Consider the following 16882-nt stretch of genomic DNA (forward strand, 5'->3'; position numbering starts at 1 on the left):
TAAATTCTCCAAATACCTGTCAGTTTATTGAACGATGCTTTACATTCAAGCAGGTAATATTCAAGTAGATTTGACTGCAGCAATTGGTGTTGAGCATTTTCTTCTAGTTGGCATTTTTCAACGTGTGCCATATTTTACCTGTCAGTTATTTAGAATCACACACTTCAAACTATTATTAGTTAAATATGTTGTTTGCCAGTCTGACTTTGAAAATAATATTAAAGATTGGACTCAAAACCATTTACTAGCTCAGTCATCATAACTGACAGCAGAAAAATGGTTTGGAGATCATGGTAGTTGACTTTATAATGGATTTCTAGTCTCCCATCCCATCCCATGCTCATTTGTGAAAAAAACTTATACTGTAGACGTGATTCAAGCTGAATCAGTGTTAAATGCAGGACTTACATATGATGTGAAAGAAAAAAATTGGGAAAAGAAATCATGTGTCACCAAAGCAGCTTTTTACTCTTTTATAAAATTGTAACAGTTTAATTTATATATTGAAAAGCATGAGAGGCACCATTGTGCCTAAGAGAGCTATTCAGTTCTATTCAATTTATTTTATTTTGATTCTTTTCCGGTACAGAATGACAAGAACCACGTTACCTGTTAGAATATACATACATTTAAGCACATATCCCTCAGAAAGGCTCCAAAGTCCCACAATTTCAGGAATATTCAGAAGATTCTACTGAATTTTAAGACAGTGAAGGCTTTTCTCTAGAACTATAATGACCTGGAACCACAAACACTTTCAGAATCTTCTGAATCTTTTTGCAATTGTGAGATTTTGGAACTTTTCTGAGGGATCTGTGTTTAAATGTATGTATATTCTAACATGTAAAGTGGTTATTTTTTAATACATGTGATAGTGCATCTGATTTCTGCACATAAAATTGTACAGACATTCAAGAATCCTTTATTTGAATTAAACTAAATATGGAAAGACTGTATTATGCTAGTTTTCTTCTTATTTCAGTTCATTCAGGATAATTTTCTGATTTGCACAACATTTCTTACAAATAAAGAGAAAATTGTGTTTGCTATAACATTAAAAGTGGGGACAGGAATAGGGGCACCAAGAGTTTTCTTTATACAAGGTGTGCATATTCATGGTAGGGAAAGGAGCAAATGATGACTTATGCATGATGACATCATTTTACAAATGCTGTAGATTATATTCTTATATATTCTGATGTAATTACATAATAGCAATATTTGTACGATGATATCGTTTAAATTGGTATCATGATGCATGAAATCTCCTTGCTTGTGTTCATGGATTTCAAAGAGAAAGGTTCATAAGATTAATTAATATTTAATAATATATTAAAATGTGTTCCATACAGTAATCAAAATATGTGTCATAAATATGAGCGCAACACTCATCAAATGCTGCCCTTGCAAAGAAGCTTAAGAAACAATGGACTAACTACCGTATTTTTTGGAGTATAAGATGCACCTTTTTCTTTCCAAAAAGAGGGTGAAAATCTGTGTGAGTCTTATACTCTGAATGTAGCCCCATCTAGCTTCTCAAAAGAAGATTTCAGAGGCTGAAAAAAGCATCAGAAACGGAGCTTCAGAAAAAAAGCCCCAAACAGAATTTCAGAAAAGAAGCTCCCAAACAGAGCTTCAGAGGCTTTTTTTTCTGAAGCTCTGTTTTGGAGGCTTTCAGAGGCAGAAAAAAGTTTTTTCTGAAATGGAGTTTCAGAGGCAGAAAAAAAAGCAAAAGAAAGCAAGGTACAGAGCTCACAACCAAGGAATCTGTTGCTAAAATTCACCTCTGGGAATAGCTGATTGGGGGTATTCTGGGAGGCCAATCCACCTGCCAATCAGCCTTTTTCTTATTTTCCTCCCCAAAAACTAAGGTGCATCTTATACTCCGAAAAATACGGTTGTTAGCTGTTGCAAGAAGATTGCACAAACTGATAACAAACAATGAGATGACAAAGGAGCAACAATGGTACATTGGAATATCTGCAAGAACCAACAGCAAAGAACTGGTGAATCCACAAAATAGTCAAAATAATAGAAAATGAAGAAGCTAAAATATTCTTGATGAATGAGCAATCAATCTAAGTAATAATACATAATAATAATATAATATTATTATTATTATATTATAATATTTAATATAATGTAATATAATATAATATAATAATAATAATAATAATAATAATAATAATAATAATAATAATAATAATAATAATGATAAACCATAAAATAGAGAAGGTAATAGAAAATGAAGCTAAATTGCTCTGGAACATTAGAATTCAAACAGACTGACACTTGTCACATACCACTCCAGACTTAACAACTGTTGCTGACTGATTGCTTGGCCAATACTCTTGAGTCCTGTAGCCCATTTGTTACCAAATGTCGAAGAACTGCAACATCAAGGATGAACCTTGTTGACTGATTTAGTAACCCCATAACTATTTCAAGGTAGTGCCTTACTGAGAGTTTATTATTATTATTTATTGCTAGATATAAATATTCATTGGTGGGCTTCATAACAGCAATATTGTAGGGGCGTGGCCATGACCGTGGTGGGGTAAGGACCTTTCCTTCACTTCACAGGGCTTAATAATGAAGATTTATGAGGATTAATGCTGTTTGGAATGCACCGTTATGGATGAAAGTTAATAAATCATGAAGTGGAAGTGTTAATAGCCCAGCAGACTGAATTTAAAACTGGTAGGTCATCTGAAACTGCTTGAATTAAGGAGTTTTTACTGCGTGGGATGACCGAACTGGCAGATACAATGAGTTTGGAATAAACTGCTGTCTTTTGCTTTCCTTATTATAATTATCGTGTTCTGTGTTAAATGCTGAGGCTAAGGAATATCAAAGACTGAATTTGCTAATGAGAAGAATTTTAATTGAAGAGATCGATCTTTTGTGCTGGACTGACTGGCTGACTGGCTGAAGAAGATTTTATTAGGTGGATAATTTTTTTATTATTTTTCTTTTGAGAGGAAATTAATAGCTTGTTTATATTACAGAAAACAAAAAAAGGACTTTGTTTTGAAGTTCAAGCTGGTTTGTTGTTTTTTTCTCTCTGCCGACGTGGAGAAAAAATGGCGCTGATTAAGCTGTGAGGTAATTGTGTTTCTTTGTGGAGTGAATATGACTCATAAGTTACTGATAAGCTACTAACGAGTGCAAATAAGCCGTTTCGCTTCAATTAAAAGATTGTCGTCCCTTGATCTTCATCAAGACCCTCTGTAAAATTGGTTTGACTGCTGTCCTTTGATCTTCACTAAGACTCTTTGAAAAATTGGAATCCCAGTTTGAGAAATTTTTTGGTTTGTTTTTTTTCAAAATGACTCAACAACTTTCAGAAACGCAGCAAATTGCTGCAGCTTTAAATAAAATTGGGGAAAAAATAGCAGCACTATCAGAGCGTATAGATAATTTGACATTTAAACTGACATCCGAAGTGCAAAATTTAAAGCAAGATATGAATGATAACTTTGCTAAACAAAAAGAGGAAATGACAATGATTAAAGATGAAATGGAGCAGCTGCGTGTGCATGAGGCAAAAGTAGATCGGCAAATTGGCAAAATATTTTATAAAAATGAGCAGCAAGATAAGAGAATTTGTCTTTTGGAAGAAGAGATGAGGAAATATAATTTCGTTATCAGAGGAATCTCGGAAGAAAGGAAGATAAATTGAAACAGCGGGTTTTGAAATGGATTAATGATTTGGATACGCAACTTACGTTCACAATAGCAGACCTGGCAAGCGTTTTAGAATTGGATATAGAAGGCAAAATGGTTCTAACAGGAATGTGCTTGTCAGGTTCGCAAATCTTGGTGATAAGTTGGAAGTTATGGCCAAGTTAAGAGAGTTGGGAGATGCTTTGAAGTTTGAAGGAAGACTATTCAAGTCTTCCCGGATATATCAAGAGAAGAAAGGGCATGGAGATTTTTTAAAACCAATTACAAAAGTTTTGAGAGATAATGGAATTAAATACAATTGGAGGCCACCACAACAATTGAAATTTTTTTATAAAGGAAGGATGCGTACAATCACCCCAGATATAGATGCATTATTATATTTACGGGAGCTTGGACTGATTGAGATGGAGGATTTAATGGAGATAAAAGATCAAATGCTTCAGATGGGTGGAACATACGTGGAAACATCAATCTCAGAAGAAGAAAAAGGGGCTATTGGAGGGCAAGACTCCAAAGGGTTAAAGAGGAAAGAAATATCACCTGTGTTGGTTGAACAGAAGAAGAGCCGTGAGGATACAGTAGGAGAAGAAGCAGATAAGAGTCTTGGAAAATATGAAGCTGAATGCGGGTCATCGCTATCTTTTTTTTTTGAGTGATGAATTTAAATAGACAGCCCGAAAGAAGTGCCCCGGGCATTGGCACGTCCCCTCTCCCCCATTCTCTTTATAGAGGCGAAACCGATGAGGATGTGGGGGAAGAAGATTGTTTGTACTTTATTGTTTGTTTGTTTTTTTGTTTTTTTTCTGTTTTCTTATTGTTGTTTATATGGTAGTTTAATGTCGGGTGGTGGGGGGCACAGAAAGGAAGATGCGGGGATAGGATTAAAAAATTTATATTTTAAATGGGAGTTATAAAAATAATGTCATGGAATGTGAAGGGTACAGGGAATCAGATTAAAAGAAGAAGATTGGAGCTTAAGATTAAAAGGGATTTACCAGACATTTTATTTTTACAAGAAACTCATCAGAAATCTGAAGATTCAAATAGAATGTATATAAAAGGTATGCAAATATATGAAAAAGCATTTGGAACTTCAAAAGCTAGAGGAGTTGCAACACTGATATCAGATAGGGTGTACTTTGAAAAACATAAGGTAATTTTGGATGAAGATGGAAGATATGTAATAATTGTTGGAAATCTTAATGAGGAAAAAGTGACACTTGTTAATTTATATTTACGAATGAAAACAAAGAGAATTTCTTGAAAAATAACAAAATTTTGGAGAATGAAAGTGTAGGGAAAGTAATTGTGGCTGGGGATTTTAATTTAATCAGAGATAAAATAGACAGTACTAATCCCACCCGCTGTGGAGGAGCAAATAAATGGGGATTTTAAATATGTGGATGCTTCAAACGGCGTGGTTGATGTGTGGAGAGAGGTTAAAGGAATTGAGAGAGTATACACTTTTTTCTAAGATATATAATACATATTCTAGAATTGATTATATTTTTCTTTCTAAAGATTTGTTGAATAATGTGGATAAGGTAGATGTGGGAATTTAAAGATTCTGATCATGCAGAAGTTATGGTGGACTTAGATTTTAATTTTGAGAAAAAAGAAGCTATTGGAGATATGACGAGAAATTGTATAAAATGAAAAGGATAAAAATGGATACTTAAAAATTGGAGGAAAGTTGGAGATTAAATGATAACGGGAGGTTAAATTTGAAATTGTTTGGGATGCGATGAAAGCGGTGTTTAGAGGAGAGTATTAAATTATCAAGTAGGAAATATAAAAATTATAAAATTAAAATGGAAAGAGATAAAATAAGATTAAAGAATTGGAAAATCAATTTTGCTTACTAAAGAAAAAAATTCTTCAGGAGCTTAATATGTTAAGAAATAAAATGATAGAAGAAGATACAGAGTTAGTAAAAGAAATTTGAGATTTTAAATAGGAATTTTTGAATTTAGTAATAGAAATTCTAAATTATTGGCAAAGATGGCGAAAGATAAAAGAGAGAAGAGAGAAATTGGAGTTTTGATAGATGATAGAGGTATAAGATGTTATAAAAAATTAGAGAAATGTGAAGTGGTTAGAAACTTTTTTCAGAATCTATATTCAAAGAAACCAATTAATCGGGGAAAATTGCAGAGTTATTTAGAAAAGTATGTGGTGAAAATTGATCAAACATATAAGGAATTGATGGAAGAAGATATAACACAAGATGAGATTAATGGAATAATACAAAAATTAAAATTAGGGAAAGCTCCAGGTGAGGATGGATTACCTGTTGAGTTTTATAAAGAATTTAAAGAATTAATAATACCAAGACTGCAAAAATTATTCAATGGAATATTACATGGTGGGGAAGTACCTTCGTCATGGAATAGAACGGTGATATCCTAATTCCTAAACCAGATAAAGATTTAGAAAGGATTGAGTCCTATCGGCCCATTTCTTTAATTAATCAGGATGCAAAGATATTTACTGCTATTATAAGTAATAGATTAAATAGATTTATAGATAGATATATAAGTTATAATCAAGTAGGCTTTGTGAAGGGTAGATACATGAGTGATATTGTTAGAAGAGTATTAAATATTATAGATGTAGCTGAATATAATGGTGATAAAATTGGTATAGTATCATTGGATATTTTTAAAGCTTTTGATTCTGTACAATGGGAAACAATTAAAGTAATTGTGGAGGCTTTAGGCTTTGGTAATAAGTTTATACATGTTATTTCAAAATTGTACCAAAAGAGCAGTGCAAGAGTGAAGGTGAATGGAATATTAACTGAAGAGATAAAATTAGAAGCTGGTACGAGACAAGGATGTCCCTGTCCCCAACATTATTTTTATTGGCTATGGAAATATTGACAAAATGATAGAAAAGATGAAGAATTAGAAGGATATAAGGGTATAAGATAAATTTGTATGGATGATACTTTAATTATTTTGAAAATGTAGAGAAAGATTTGAAAAGATATATAAGCATTTGATAGAATTTGAAGAAATGACAGGATTGAAAGTAAATTGGTCAAAGTCAGAATTATTGATGGATAGTAATGGTAATGAGTCTGAGAATATGCAAGAGCAATTTGGGATAAGGATTAAAACACATTGAAATATTTGGGTATAGTGCTTTCACTTAAGGTTAAAGAATTGAAAAACTTAATTATGATGTGGTGATTAACGAAATTGAGAAGAAGATAGATAAATATAAAATTTTAAAGTTGTCTTGGTTTGGTAGAATTGCAATGTGTAAGATGATGTTGCTGCCCAAGTTCAACTTTTTATTCGAGATGCTACCACTAAATCTGACAGAGAAAGATATTGAAGGATATCAGAAAAACTGGATAAATTTTGCAATGGTGGCAAAAGACCCAGATTAGTGAAGAAAATGTGGTATCAAAATCAAAAGGAAGGTGGATTAGGAATCCCCAAATTATTTAATTATTACTGTGCGTATGGTATCCGGATAGTGGTAAAAATACTTAAAGGTGAAGATAATTATTGGAGAGATTTAGAGTTAAGGGATATAGAAATTTGGATCAAGGTGGTTTTAGATAAAGCAAATTTAAAATGTGTAAGTAGAAGTTATTGGTTAAAGGATTAAGTAAAATGTGGAACAAATTTGTTAAAATTTTAATTCGGATATAATCTTTTGGGGAGACAACTGGAATTTGGCGATTAAAATAATATAAAACGAATGAAGTGATTAAAGAGGAAAATATAGAAATTATTAAAGATTGGATAAAAGTTATGGAAATGAAAGGAGGAATAAAGAAATTATTGAAAAATTAGGGTTAAGTTGGTTTGAAAAATACAGATAGAAAATGGACAAAAAACTAAAGGAAAATTATTCGATAAATAGATGTGAAACTGAATTTGAATATTTAGTATCTCGGATTATGAAAGATGAAATTGGGCTAAAGGGACTCGTTAGTAGGGTTTATAAGATTATAAATTCTGATGAAAAATTACAAAGAGTGATGAGGACAAATTGGGAAAAAGATCTTAATATTGAAATACCAGAATCAGATTGGAATGTGAATTGGAAGAGTAGAATTATGAGAACTTTATCTATAAGGATTAAAGAGCACAATTATAAAGTTGTTTGAAATGGTATTTGACTCCAGTAAGATTGTCACAAATGGATAAAAAACTAGTAAATAATGTTGGAGATGTGAGATGGAATTGGGGACTTATGAACATATGTGGTATAATTGTGATAAGGTTAAAAAGTTTTGGCAACAATTGGAGAAAATGATATTTGAAATGATGGGGAAAGTAATAACATTGAGAGTGGAAACTATATTATTGTTGGTAATTAAGGAAATAGAATTAACAAAATATGAAAAAGAATTGATTAGAATTATGATTATAATAGGTAGAATTATAATAGCTAGATATTGGAAACTAGATGTGATTTTTAGAATAGAAGAGTGGAATTCTGAAATGTGGAAATTAGCTTTAAATGATAAAATGACATGTGATATTAAAATTAGAAGTGGTGTGTATAAAGAAGATATTTTCTGGAAGACTTGGAAACCATTTGTGGACTTTGCGCTTGGAACATTGGACGCTTCAGTACCTGTACCTCGAGAACGTGGATTTTGGCAATCATGAGGATATATCCGAAGACCCAAATCTTCCTTTTATGTATAGCACAAGGGTGTAATAATGTATTTTCTTTTTGTTTGTTTGTTGCAAAAAAAATAATAAAAAAAAATAAAAAAAAATAACAGCAATATTGTATATGGAGCTAAACTACTTATTTCCATTTTCAGCAGACTGGTGCCCAGCCATTTCTATTCCTTTACATAAAAAAGGAGAAAGATTATCTCCATAGAGTCAATTTTTCATGGAATAGAGGAGGAATATAAATATTCAAATGAACAAATAAATAAATAAATAAATTTCCCATTAGGCTTGTCATGCATCTTCAAGCATCTTCAAGATAAATTAGTGAATTGGATGTTAGAAGAAAGTAATCTAATGGAAGAGCAAAACAAATTCAAAGAAAGAGGTTAATTTTGAAGACAAGTACATTTCCATTTTGTATGGGCAATTTTAATGTTGCCTTTATTGATTTAAAGGCAACTTCACGTCCAATCCCTGCAAACAGGCTCAAAGGAAAATAGCGTGCTTTCCTCTGATAATTGACATATCCTTGCTTTGATTATAGAAGTAATTAATAATTCATGAAAATAATTCAGTGGAGGTTCACTGCAGCACTCAGAATGTCCTTCTTTCCCTACAATTCTTACTGAAGGGGTTGGGGTAAGGATGCCTTTAGCACATATGCTTTTCAGTTTCTATATTACTTTTTTGTGTCAGCTTTGTTAGAATTGGCATTTCATCCCCTTAAGCTTTCCAAAAGACCAGTCTTGTTCCTTTAGTATGAGAATGATATAGTTATTTTCTGTGTACCTTAAATGGACGTTAGACAGTATCTATAGGGATGCTTTCTCTACCATAGAGAGAGAAAGTCTAGTCAGCAGACATGACAAGACAAAAGATGATGCGTTCTCCAGAAGATTTACTGCCACTTCTAGAAAAGTAATGGTATCTACATTGATTAGTTCAAAGTATTCAAATATGAGGATGTGTTTCTGCAGGATTTGGCTAATTGGAATAAAAATTTAAGGGTTATCTACACTCAGGCTCCTGGCAACACAATACGATACTTGTTATGCAAATCAAAATGGTAATAATCACATTTGAGCTTTCTTTATGAACAAATCTTTATGAAGAAAGCTTTCTTGTTTATTATGCCCGGATCGGTAATTACCATAATTTGAGTCATCTCAAAACTACACACCCTACATTTTTAAGGACTTTAAGGATTTAGAACAGGGGTCCCCAAATTTATCAGCTTTAAGACTTGTGTACTTCAACTCCCAGAATTCTCTAGCCAGCATAGCATAGCTAGCTGGAGAATTCTGGGAGTTGTAGTCCACAAGTCTTAAAGCTGACAAGTTTGAAGACCTCTGATTTAGAATATTTCTCTGTTTTCCTCAATTTCTTGCTAAGATTAGAGTCAATTTTATTTACATGTGGCCTTGCTGCTTAGAATTTTGGCTTAAATGAATTATTTTGCAAGCTCTTTAACCTCCTTGATTATCTTCAGTTGACTTCAAGACAACTTCATCTGAGCTAAAATTATGAGTTTTTTTTATTTACCTCTACAGAAAGACTTAAATGTCCTATTTTTACTAGAAGCCCTTTTCAGCTACAGTACTTCTCCCTTGCTAATATGTCCAGTTTATAGGAAAACCATTGTTTACACTGGATTTCATGATTTATCATTATCACCTATGGAAGGGACATTTAAAATTATTTACTGGCAAGAGTTATTTTTCAGATACCTCTTCATTATCCCTTTTATGCAACCTCGCAAATAGACATAAACACGTTATTATTTAACTTTCATGGAATTTCAGAAGAGGAAATGATTGATGTTAATAATTTTGCTAACCAATATTTGGTTTATGAAATGTAGGAACACCCCTAAAGAAGTATGTCATTTCAGAGATCTGACCAATGCTTTCAGTCTGTGTTTAATTTTCTAACATCTCTGTTGGCTAAATGTCTGAAAACACAATTTAACTTTCTAGGTTTTTTTTTTCATGGATAAATGAAGAAACAGTGATCCTGAAACAGAAAGTGATCACATTGAATAGACATATACAAAGATAAAATAAGAAAAATAAAATAAAATAAAAAAATTACAGTCCTACCCAACTGCAATCCACATATTTTTTCCTATGGATAAAAGATTTGCTGAAATTTGCTGAATAGGGTAACGAATAAAAAGGTAAAGGTTCCCCTCGCACATATGTGCTAGTGGTTCCTGACTCTAGGGGACGGTGCTCATCTCCATTTCAAAGCTGAAGAGCCAGCGCTGTCTGACGACATCTCCATGGTCATGTGGCTGGCATGACTAAATGCCAAAGGCACATGGAATGCTATTACCTTCCCACCAAAGGTGGTCCCTATTTTTCTATTTGCATTTTTATGTGCTTTCAAACTGCTAGGTTGGCAGAAGCTAGGAGAAGTAATGGAAGCTCACCCCATTATGCGGCACTAGAGATTCAAACAGCTGAACTGCCACCCTGTCGATCGATAAGCTTAGCGTCTTAGCCACTGAGCCACCAGGTAATGAATACATGTTAATAAAATATTGGACAAATTGGTGAAAGATAGTCACTGATGGTGAGTTGTTCCTGGAACATTACTTTTGCTTTAGTGTGCATCCAATCTTATATTTAATTTAATCTAAAAAAAGGCACCCAGCTCTGCTTTCATCATCCTAGCCATGTCAAACTGTACCAGAAGAATAATGCTACTTATTTTCTGGTTTCTAAAAGAAGAATGTGAAAGATGCTTCAGAGGGTAGTTTCTTCTTATTCATCTCCAACCACAACAAGAATATTTTACACAATAAGCATTCAGTGTGTGTATTTTAGATAACTATATCTTTTAAATATTGAAGGTAAACATATTTCCCAAATCAAATTATATTTGCTTAATCTTTCTTTGGAATAGATGTTAAAGAAACCACTGAAGCAAGATAAGCTGTTCGGCAAAAGGTCACATATCTTTGGAATAGTCTCACTGCTATGCTTCTGGGCAAAGTACAACCTCATTTATCTGAATGACCTAAAACATGTCAGAAGGATAAATGGGGATACTATTTCTATGTGTTTCATTTAGTCAGTCTGAATGTCTATAACAAAGAGATTTGAATAATCCAGCTGTGATAAGGGGAGACTACATAACGTATGACTTGTCACACTTCAGAGGTTTCTAATTTTTGGATTTCCTGTTTCGTTACTTTAGACTTTTCTGCATGGTGAGATTAAAAAGAAGGAAAAGTACCATTATGGTCCTTCAAATACCTGAAAGAAAAACTCTTTGGAGCTAAGAGTTTTACTAAAGATATGGGGAATTAATAGCACACACAGAAATTTTCAACTTTGATTCATACAGCCTGCTAACAGTGTGCAACAGTGCAACACAAACTGCTCTGTACTTGTAAGAGACATCATGATCTGAATTAAAAAAAATGTGTGGGGTTTGCATTGTGATTATCATTATACATGTTTCATAATTTTGGTGCCATTGTCCCTTATGTATTGAAAGATAGATGGAACAAGCAATGTTCTTATTGATGAATATTAAAAATATCATGATGCTCATAGCACTTATTACAACTTAATGTATTCACCCTAGTTTAAGGCTGGTTTAGTCACAGTTTTTAACCCCATTCTACTTTTGAACATCTTCTGCATACCTTACTTTTAGGTAACATCTTGATCTAATTAAATATTCTATGGAACTAAGGGACGTAGTGGCTCAAGAGCTAGGACATTGAGCTTGTTGATTGAAAGGTTGGCAGCTCAGCGGTTCGAATCCCTAGTGCTGCCATGTAACGGGGTGAGCTCTCGTTACTTGTCCCAGCTTCTGCCAACCTAGCAGTTTCGAAAGCACGTAAAAATGCAATTAGAAAAAATAGGGACCACCTTTGGTGGGAAGGTAACAGCGTTCTGTGCGCCTTTGGTGTTGAGTCATGCCGGCCACATGACCACGGAGATGTCTTCGGACAGTGCTGGCTCTTCGGCTTTGAAACGGAGATGAGCACCGCCCCCTAGAATCAGCAACGACTAGCACGTATGTGCGAGGGGAACCTTTACCTTTACCTTTACCTTTACCTATGGAACTTAGTAGTGTCCAAAGCTTTTGGTGATAACTAAATTAATTATCTAACTTTTCCTTCTTAAAAATATGATATTTACAATTGGCCAAATTCAAAATATACAAATATTAGAAATAAAGAAAGAATGGATTTCAAATCAGTTTTGACCCTTGGTGTCTATTTCACCAATTTTTGGAATTGGTTTGCCATTCCCTCCTTCTTAGTACTGACAGTGCAATCCCTTGGTCGAGTTTTCTGCATAAAACAGAATTAAAATTCACATCTTCCAGTTTTTAATCCAGTGCCTTTAACCACTACATTAAACTGGATCTTCAGAAATATTGTAATATATTACAAATAACAAGTTGTATGGTAAAATATATTTTTTCTTTTTTTTAATTAAACGTATCATTTATTGTTGAGAAAGCTAAAAACAATTTATCCATCCTGTTAGAAAGAACTGGGCTATAAAAAGCAAGACATTGGAGTAAGAAAAATATATTCCAAAGTAATTTAAATTCAGACAATTCACCTCTTCACCACAAAACAGATTTCTAACTAGCCATAATGATTTATCACTCCATATAAGCAAAAGCCTTTTAGGTCGGCTGCAAACGGCTGCAGTTAGGAAATAAGCTGGCATAAAATTGGAGATAAATACATGTAGCAGTTTATGAGTATTATAAAGGTCATTTTGCTTGTTTTGAATATAACACTTATTGCAGAAGAAGACATCCTTAACTGATAAAATACTAAACCATATTTTCTTATTCTATATGCAAAATCCTCATTGTAGATGCATAGTCCTCAAATTATGGTGGCAGTTGCACTGAAATTTCTATCATCAATGATGTGGTTGTAAAACAGAGTTTCATGTGATTGTATCACTTAATGATATCGATCATGCTTGCTGTTGTAACTTCAAGACCATGTGGGCTGTTAAATGGGAAGAGGCAAGAGTCCCAATCAAGGAGTGCAAATGATGCATAGGTGCAATGTGGGAGAGTAGAACTGCCTGTGGTAGATCCTAAGGGGCCCATATGGGCTGGCAGGGGCTGTTCGCGGAAGCCACAGATGGGTACTACAGAGTGCAAGGTTGGCTGTTATGGACCTCAGGTGAGGAGGAAGATTCAGTGGGTGACGTAAGCAAGGGATGCTATTGAATACAAGATCTTTTAGTAGATCCTTGGGCGAAAAAAAATGGAGGAAGCAACTTACAGAAACAACTTGAGATCTTCCCTAATTGCTTCCCCATTGCTTGTGTTAAACCGGCAGGATATATCACAAATGGTGATCCTGTGACCATGAAATGCTGCAACAGTTATAAATGAAAACCAGTTGCCAATCACGGTCATGTGATTGCAGGGATTCAGAAGCATAGTTGAAATGTTGAAGACTTATCATAACCACCACACTTTCAGTGCTTTCATAATTTTGAAAATTCACGGAATAACTGGTCATAACTCAAGGACCACCTGTACGTGTATGCGAACAAATAAATATTGATGATTGAATGAGACAGACAATTAATACTTTATATTTCAAAATACAAGTCAGAGTATTAAAAATACTAATTTGTATAACCAGCAATAGAATGTGTAGCATAGGGTCAACAAAACAATCCATACTGCATTTAGTGTATTTATAACATTTTAGCATTTATATCTTGTCGAGCAATCATAAATGAGACTTTTTGCAGTGATATTTTCGCTCTATAAAGATATGCAAATTAATTTCATACTATGAATACCATATTAATGTGCAATGTTTAAAAATTAATCCAAATAAAAGCTATATATAATTCAAATAATGAAACACCTTCTTGCATTACTCCTTCTTCAGTGTTGAACCATTTTCTATATATCTTCTTTATTCTTACATATGATTTACATTTTAAAATGTTTCACAGCAACCATTCTCTAATACAGGGGTCCCCAAACTTTTGGACCTCAGGGACCACTGAATTCATAATTTTAAATCCCGCGGACCATTAATATGATCTGCCTAATGACTGGCTGGGTGGGTGTGGCTGGGAGGTGTCATGTGACTGAGTGGGCGTGACCAACTCAATGTCACTCACGTCAAGGGGTGCCTCGTCGGCTTCTACTAGCCCCTCCCCTCCCAGCCCCTCATCGCCTGCCCACCCAGGCTCTTTAGGGCCCCAACAGGAAGCAGTTGCTGGAGCTAAGCAGCCACCATGAGAAAGAATTGGCAAAACAGTTGGCAAAGTTCAAATTGGATTTGACCGAGAAGGAGGCTCAGTAGAAGCGCCTCACTGAGGACTACGAGCATAGGCTTTCCAAGCAGATGGTCAGCCAGTTCCAGGCCATGATTCAGTCTCACTGGAACAAGGCCCTCTGGCTTCTTGCCACCAGCAGTACTTCCCTCCAGCCTTCACTCAAAGCCCCACACCAGGAGGCTGAAGCAGACTCCCCTCAGAATTTCTGCCCCCCTCCAACCTGCACCAAAAAACCCCGTAGGGGGAGACTCTGCAGCAACACAAATATTCATTGCACGTATCTGGCCCAGGGGGTGTAGTTTGAGGATCCATGATTTAGTGCAATCTAAAAAATGCAAATTTTTTTGTGGACCACCAAAATTTTCTCATGGACCACCAGTGGTCCATGGACCACCAGTTGGTGACTGCTGCTCTAATATACTTTTGCCCCCATTCCTAATTTTCTCATTTTGACAAGCATTCTCCTTCATACTTCCTAGAAGTAGCTTCAACATCCTCCTGGAACACTCTGTAAAACAATTATTTTCAGTCTGTTCTAATCAACTTCTTCTTTCCTATATTAATTTTGCATCCATTTTGTTGGGAGACTAATGCATTCTGCATAATCAGAGAAAGCTTGTACTTCCTCTTTCTGTGTTCATTCTATTGTCATTCTTTTTCTTCTTCTTGATACTGCACTTTAGAATATTCCAGTACCATTTTATCAAGTACAACATCTTTGAGTCTTAAATCAAAGTCTACCAGATCAGTTTTGCATTTGAATTTATATTCATTTCTTTACTACAAATGGACTTATGCTTCAACCAAGTATTCAAACCTTCTTTATTGCACAACCCCAACAAACAGTGCTTCAAAAAGAAGCAAGTTTTGGTACGATGAGATTATCTACCAAACCACGGGAATGTAGTATACTTAAAGTTGGAAACAGCTACAAATGCCAATTAAGTTGATGACTTAATTATTTCAATATTAGAAACCACTGAGCATGGTGAGCACTGAAAATCATTGTATTTGTATCAAACCATTCATGATGATATGTCTGCAACTAAAGGCAAAAAATTTGTTCTCTAAGGTGCTTTGCCACACATCTATGTGTCATTCTGTTGTTTATTGTTATTACTATTTCAAGCATCACTGAAATTCACTGAGATAGAGCAACAGTAATCGTTTGAAGTCTTCTTAGTAAAACTTGGGACCCTTTGTTATGGTCACAGCAGCAGCTATGAAAAAAACAGTATAAAGCCTGTATACTGAGATGAGCCATTTCACATTTTGTTACTGCTTTTCCAGATTTTGTTACTTCCAAATTACATTATAACATTCATATACTCTGTTATTGTTAAATGTTCTATTTCAAGAAACCCAATTACATTTTATTGGAGTAAATCATTGAGGAGATAATGATTATATGATACCTTCAGTATCAGAAAGTCTTTTTCCAAATAATAACTACTTTGTGTCAAAAAGAATATATATTGTTTATGTGCCCTCTTGTAGAGCTATCTGTCTGTCTGTCGGAAATCAAAGTTGGACTGAATAAGGCATTAGTTTGATCCTTAGACAGCATCTACTCTTAGTCACTGATCAGTGGAATAACCTTGATTTCTTTAGGACTATCTTTCAAGCAAAATCACTACTGGTTGGATTCATATATCAACAGAAACCTCTTAGTACTTGGAATGAATTGGTCTCAAAGCTATTAACAAAGTACTGAATGACTGATTAACCTAGCATTTGATCAATACAGAACAATATAGTTAAATCACTAGAGCTAGGGCTGAGCAAATCTTTCGAGAAGACTTCACTCCACTGGATTTTGAGCACAAATCACTTTCTGTCACTAATGTAGCTTCTATGAATGCATAGAAACTGTTCTTCATAATAGAGATATAATGTCCTAGTTTCAACATCATAGAACGGTGGAACAAAAGGCCTTTTACCACACTGAGGCAGAGCAATGCACTTCTGTGAGAAGAAGTGCCTCATTGTGGTGTATTGCTCAAGATCCACATATGCTAGAAATTACATCTATGATGTAATGCTCCAACTTTCTGACACTGAAAAGAATATCTTCTCTTTTTTAAACTGTCAATATGCCATTTGAGTTCAAGTTGCCATACCCAGAAATGGACTTTGATAGATACAAAAAAGTATTTTTTTGTATGATAGATACAAAAAAAGCTTCTTCTCCAAAAACACTACACTACTAACCAGAGCATATAAAACATTTTCTAGACCAATTCTTGAATA

Source organism: Ahaetulla prasina, chromosome 5, assembly GCF_028640845.1.
Source record: "Ahaetulla prasina isolate Xishuangbanna chromosome 5, ASM2864084v1, whole genome shotgun sequence".
Classification (NCBI taxonomy): Eukaryota; Metazoa; Chordata; class Lepidosauria; order Squamata; family Colubridae; genus Ahaetulla; species Ahaetulla prasina.